Source organism: Nomascus leucogenys, chromosome 14 (genome assembly GCF_006542625.1).
Source record: "Nomascus leucogenys isolate Asia chromosome 14, Asia_NLE_v1, whole genome shotgun sequence".
Lineage (NCBI taxonomy): Eukaryota > Metazoa > Chordata > Mammalia > Primates > Hylobatidae > Nomascus > Nomascus leucogenys.
This window is the reverse complement of record NC_044394.1, coordinates 55,938,848-55,945,176: the sequence shown is the minus strand read 5'-3', so window position 1 is coordinate 55,945,176 and position 6,329 is coordinate 55,938,848. Positions and strand designations below refer to the sequence as shown.

The following is a 6,329-nucleotide window of genomic DNA, read 5'->3' as shown; positions in this document are numbered from 1 at the left end:
AAAATACAAAAATTGGCCGGGCATGGTGGCTCACACCTGTAATCCCAGCACTTTGGGAGGCCAAGGCAAGTGGATCAGCTAAAGTCAGGAGTTCGAGACCAGCCTGACCAACATGGTAAAACTCTGTCTCTACTAAAAATATAAAAAATTAGTTGGGCATGGTGGCGGGAGCCTGTAGTCTCAGTTACTCCGGAGGCTGAGGCAGGATAATTGCTTGAACCCAGGAGGTGGAGGTTGCAGTGAGCCGAGATCCTGCCACTGCACTCCAGCCTGGGCAACAGAGCAAGAGTCCATCTCAAACAAACAAACAAACAAACAATCAGAGGCACTGACTACAGTGACGGCCATCTGGCTCTGACATTTGCTGTGCTTCCAGCTTCTTGCTATTTCAGGGGCTCTGGTCTTGATTCTTGCAGGTTCACAAACCTGGTCCTACAGCTCCCCACCTCCTGTCTCTTTAGTGGTTTAGTGGGCACCCCCTCCCCTCTATCTTTCCAATGAGTTATAATATGCTTTGCTTAGGTAGGGCTGGTTTGTTTCCGTTATTGGCAACAAGAGGGAATTGGTCAAGGAGTCTAAGGAGTTGTCTGGAGAACCAAGAAAAAGATTTCCTGGAAGCCTAGAAAAAGTGTTTCCAGAAGAAAGATTCATTAGGAATTTCAAATGTCAGGGCCAAATTAAGCAAGACAAGGACTGAAAGGTGTTCCTTAAATTTGTCTATGAAGAGGCCACTGCTGGGGAGGAGTGTGTTGGGTGGCAGTGGAGGGAGGGCAGCAAGTGAAGAGGAGATTCTGGACATGTAGACACCACTCACGATGCAGCCTGGCTGCTCGGGGAGAGGGCAAACAGGACTTGTGAGAAGCGCCATAGGCCCGGGGCTGAGCTTGGAATGGGTGGAGAACCTGCAACCTGCAGAATTTTTGTTTTTGTTTTTTTTGTGTGTCAGAGTCTTGCTCTGTCACCCAGGCTGGAGTGCAATGGTGTGATATCAGCTCACTGAAACCTCCGCCTCCTGGGTTCAAGCGATTCTTCTGCCTCAGCCTCCTGAGTAGCTGGGATTACAGGCATGTGCCACCACACCCGGCTACTTTTTGTATTTTTAGTAGAGACAGGTTTCACCGTGTTGGCAAGGCTGGTCTTGAACTCCTGACCTCAGGTGATCTGCCCACCTCGGCCTCACAAAACGCTGGGATTACGGGCTTGAGCCACTGTGCCCAGCCTTGCAGAATGTTTTTGGACTCAGAAGCAAGAGCCAGCAAAGGTACAAAGTAAAGGCACTCAATCACAGTTTGCTGACTCCAGCTCAATGGACTATGGTGAGTGAGGCTAGAAACACCTTCCAGAGAGAAGGAGCTGGGCTCAGAAGGAGGCTAAAGGAGGGGAAGGAGGTGGGAGAGGCAGATGAGCACTGTGGAGGACCGAGCAGCTGTCAGAAGCTCAAAGGGCAGAGAACCCAGGATGAGTTTGTTGTGCCCAGCCTTGGGGGCTGCACATTCCAATATCTGTGCATTTGGGGGACCAAGGATACATTGTCACAATCTGTAATTTCCAGATGCTGCCTGCAGGTGGGGGACAGGAGAACAGGCAGTTTAGTTTTTTTTTTTTTTTTTTTTTTGAGATGGAGTCTCGCTCTGTCGCCCAGGCTGGAGTGCAGTGGCGCAATCTTGGCTCACTGTAACCTCCGCCTCCTGGGTTCAAGCGATTCTTTTGCCTCAGTCTCCTGAGTAGCTGGGACTACAGGACCACGCCACCATGCCCAGCTAATTTTTGTATTATTAGTAGACACGGGGTTTCACCATATTGACCAGGCTGGTCTCAAACTCCTTACCTTGTGATCTGCCCACCTCAGCCTCCCAAAGTGCTGGGATTACAGGTGTGAGCTACTGCATCTGGCCGTTTTGTTTGTTTTGAGATAGCATCTCGCTCTGTTACTCAGGCTGGAGTGCAGTGGCATGAACACAGCTCACTGCAGCCTCAATCTCCTGGGCTAAAGGGATCCTCTGACCTCAGCATCCTGAGTAGCTGGGACCACAGATGTGTGCTATTGCACACCAGGCTAATTTTTTTTTTTAATTTTTTTGTAGAGATGGGGGTTTCACCATGTTTCCCAGGCTGGTCTTGAACTCCTCGGCTCAAGTGATCCTCTCGCCTCGGCTTCCCCAAGTGTTGGAATTACAGGTGTAAGCCACTTCACCTGGCCTCAGTTCAGATTTTTTGAATACCTACTGCATCCAAGGACCTAATGTGGCCACCGATATTCAACTCTGAGATACCTACCAGGAATTGAACTGGAAATTATTCTTCGTCTTCTGTATTTATTAATGCTTTCTGGTTTAAACATTCAGCACTAAGTGCTCACTTCAGCAGCACATACACTAAAATTGGAACGATACAGAGAAGATTAGCATGGCCCCTGCACAAGGATGAGACGCAAATTCGTGAAGTGTTCCATATCAAAAAAAAAAAAATTCAGCACTAATTTCTAATCTTTTTTTTTTTTTTTTTTTTTTTTTTTGAGGCAGAGTCTTGCTCTGTCACCCAGGCCGGAGTGCAGTGGCGCAATCTTGGTTCGCTGCAACCTCCGCCTCTTGGGTTCAAGCAATTCTCCTGCCTCAGCCTCCTGAGTAGCTGGGACTACAGGCACGTGCCACCACACCTGGCTAATTTTTTGTATTTTTAGTAGAGACGGGGTTTCACCGTGTTAGCCAGGATGGTCTCAATCTCTTGACCTCGTGATCCACCTGCCTTGGCCTCCCAAAGTGCTGGGATTACAGGCATGAGCCACCGCTTCAGGCCTAATTTCTAATCTTAAGGGACAAAGGTGGCCATTAAAATTCTCCACTGGTTATTAGTAGTTGGGTTTTCTTTTAATACACTTTTTATTTTGGAATAAATTCAGATTTACCGAAAAGCTGCAAATGTAGGGCAGAGTTCTGGTATATCCCTTAACCCTAACGTTAACATCTTATGTCACCATGTGTATTTGTGAAAACTAAGAAATCAACACTGGTACATTACTAGTAATGAAATTCCACACTGTACAGTATTTTAGTCCACTGATTTTTTTCCACCAATATCCTTTTCTGTTTCAGACTTCAACCCAGGATACCACATTGCATTTAGTGTTTAGTTGTTTTTAAAGAGTAGGGATGAACTCAGTGGATGTTCCTTTTGTACAAGTTTGCAAGAACAATTCAAACTTTCCAGGCTAGGCCGGGTGCAGTGGGTCATGCCTGTAATCTCAGCACTTTGGTAGATTGAGGCGGACGGATCACCTGACATCAGGAGTTCAAGACCACCCTGGGCAACATGGTGAAACCCAGTCTCCACTAAAAATATAAAAATTAGCCAGGCGTGGGGGCGCACGCCTGTAATTCCAGCTACTCTGGAGGCTGAGGCATGAGAATCGCTTGAACTTGGGAGGTGGAGGTTGAAGTGAGTCCCCATCATGGCACTGCACTCCATCCTAGGCAAAAGAGCAAGACTCCGTCTCAGAAATAAATGAATAAATAAAAATTTCAAGCTAGTCAACTGAACTGGTCTGAAAAGCTTAAACTCTGATTATTGTGTGTGTGTGTGTGTTTTTATTTCACTAATTTGCAGATCTCTCTCTCACACACACACATATGCACAAACACATGAACTGTTCTAATTACAATTTTTTTTTTTAAACTAAAAAGTAAACGTTAATGTCGAAAGTGCAAACTTGGGGAAGACAGAAAAGATCACACACAAGGCTGTCGCTTCACACTTGGAAGGTTGCACAGCGGCCGGGCAGAGACGCTCCTCACTTCCCAGACGGTTGGGGGGCCGGGCAGAGACGCTCCTCACTTCCCAGACGGTTGGGCGGCCGGGCAGAGACGCTCCTCACTTCCCAGACGGTTGGGCAGCCGGGCAGAGACGCTCCTCACTTCCCAGACGGGGTGGCCGGGCAGAGGTGCTCCTCACTTCCCAGACGGTTGGGTGGCAGGGCAGAGGCGCTCCTCACTTCCCAGATGGGGTGGCCGGGCGGAGGTGCTCCTCATTTCCCAGATGGGGTGGCCAAGCAGAGGCGCTCCTCACTTGCCAGACATGGCGGTGGCTGGGTCTAATTACAATTTGTTGTTCATAATATTTTGAAGACAGCAACAATAAATTATGTTTATTATAGTTGTATGGTGTAACTCCACAGTTACTCTGCTATAAACTTTCCTTAGTACCGTCCTGGAAATCTGAGGCCAGCACAGTTGGACCTGCTCACACATCCCTTGGGATAAGAATAGGGAGAAAGTTTTGTAAGTGTGGCTGCCCATTGTGAATTTCAGCTTGAAAAAGTAGACAGAACTCGGAAGGCTGAGGCAGCAGAATCGCTTGAACCTGGGGGACAGAGGTTGCAGTGAGCCAAGATCGCACCATTGCACTCCAGCCTGGGCTACAATATCGAGACTCCGTCTCACACACACACACAAAAAAAGTAGACAGAAAAAGAGATGAAGGCCAGGTGCGGTGGCTCACGCCTGTAATCCCAGCACTTTGGGAGGCCGAGGCGGGCGGATCATGAGGTCAGGAGATCGAGACCATCCTGGCTAACACAGTGAAACCCCGTCTCTACTAAAAATACAAAAAAATCAGACGGGCGTGGTGGCGGGCGCCTGTAGTCCCAGCTACTCGGGAGGCTGAGCCAGGAGAATGGCGAGAACCCGGGAGGCGGAGCTCGCAGTGAGCCGAGATCGCGCTACTGCACTCCAGCCTGGGCGACAGAGTGAGACTCCGTTCCAAAAAAAAAAAAAAGAGAAAAAAAGAAAAAGAGATGATGCCATATGTCCAGTTGCCAGTTTGTGTTTGCTAAGGTCTTTTTCTTTTAAGAATCAGTATAAGTTAAGCAAGAATAAATCCTTCGTTAATGTGTGTAATTTTTATTTGTCCATTATATCTCAATAATGCTGGGGAAAACACTTTTTAAAATTTTTATTTTTATTTTTATTTTTTTTTTAAGAGGGAGTCTGGCTCTGTCACCCAGGCTAGAGTGCAATGGCACCATCTCGGCTCTCGGCTCACTGCAACTTCCAGCTTCCGGGTTCAAGCGATTCTCTTGCCTCAGCTTCCAGAGTAGCTAGGATTACAGGCGTGCGCCCGGCTAATTTTTGTATTTTCAGTAGAGACAGGATTTCACCATGTTGGCTAGGTTGGTCTTGAACTCCTGACCTCAGGTGATCCGCCCGCCTTGGCCTCCCAAAGGGCTGGGATTGCAGTTGTGAGCCATCGCGGCTGGCCTAAAATAATTTTTTTTTTTTTTGAGATGGAGTTTCACTCTTGTTGCCCAGGCTGGAGCACAATGGCGCAATCTCGGCTCACTGCAACCTCCGCCTCCGAGGTTCAAGCGATTCTCTTGCCTCAGCCTCCCGAGTAGCTGGGATTACAGGCGTGCACCACCACGCCTGGCTAATTTTTTGTATTTTTAGTAGAGACGGGGTTTCACCATGGCCAGGCTGGTCTTGAACTTCTGACCTCAGGTGATCCGCCCGCCTCGGCCTTCCAGAGTGCTGGGATTATAGGCGTGAGCCACTGTGCCTGGCCATTTTGGTTTTTAAATTTTTTTGTTTTTACTTTTTGAGACAGAGTTTTGCTCTTGTTGCCCAGCCTTGAGTGCAATGGCGCAATCTCGGCTCACTGCAACCTCCATCTCGCAGGTTCAAGCGATTCTCCTGCTTCAGCCTCTCAAGTAGCTGGGACTACAGGCATGCGCCACCAGGCCCGGCTAATTTTTTGTATTTCCTATTTCAACAGTTGGTCAGTCTGTTCTCTCACTCCAGACCTCAGGTGACGCCTCGGCCTCCCGAAGTGCTGGGATTACAGAAATGAGGTTTTTAAATCCTTTTTAAAGATTGATACTTCATATCGATTTTGAATTTTTTTGTTTTTGTTTTTTGAGACAGGGTCTTGCTCCGTTACCCAGGCTGGAGTGCAGTGGCCCAATCATATTATAACTTACTGCTAATTTAAAATTTTTTTTCTGGGGGGGTTGGGGGTGGTGTCGTCTCCTTATGTCTCCCAGGCTGGTCTCAAACTCCCGGACTCAAGTGATTCTCTCGCCTTGGCCTCCTAAAGAGCTGGAATTACAGGCGTAAGCCACCCCACCCCGAATAACAAGTGATATTGTGTTACATTCGTATAACGTGTAATGATCAAATCAGGGTAACTGGGATAGCTGTCACCTCAAGCACTGATCATTTCTTTGTGTTAGGAGCATTTCAAATGTTTTCTTCTAGCTACTTTGAAATATACAGTAAAATGCCGTTAGCTATAATTGCCCAACTGTGCTTCCGAACACTAGGTCTGATGGTATTTTA

The 6,329-nt window shown here is 47.7% G+C and overlaps 1 non-coding gene across 1 annotated transcript; it reads left to right on the top strand.

Moving 5' to 3' along the window:
• The first annotated feature begins 2,351 nt into the window (after positions 1 to 2,351).
• On the top strand, positions 2,352 to 2,458 carry LOC115838525. Its single transcript, XR_004033540.1, has one exon. It is a non-coding gene; the product is annotated as a U6 spliceosomal RNA (small nuclear RNA).
• Positions 2,459 to 6,329: the final 3,871 nt, after the last annotated feature.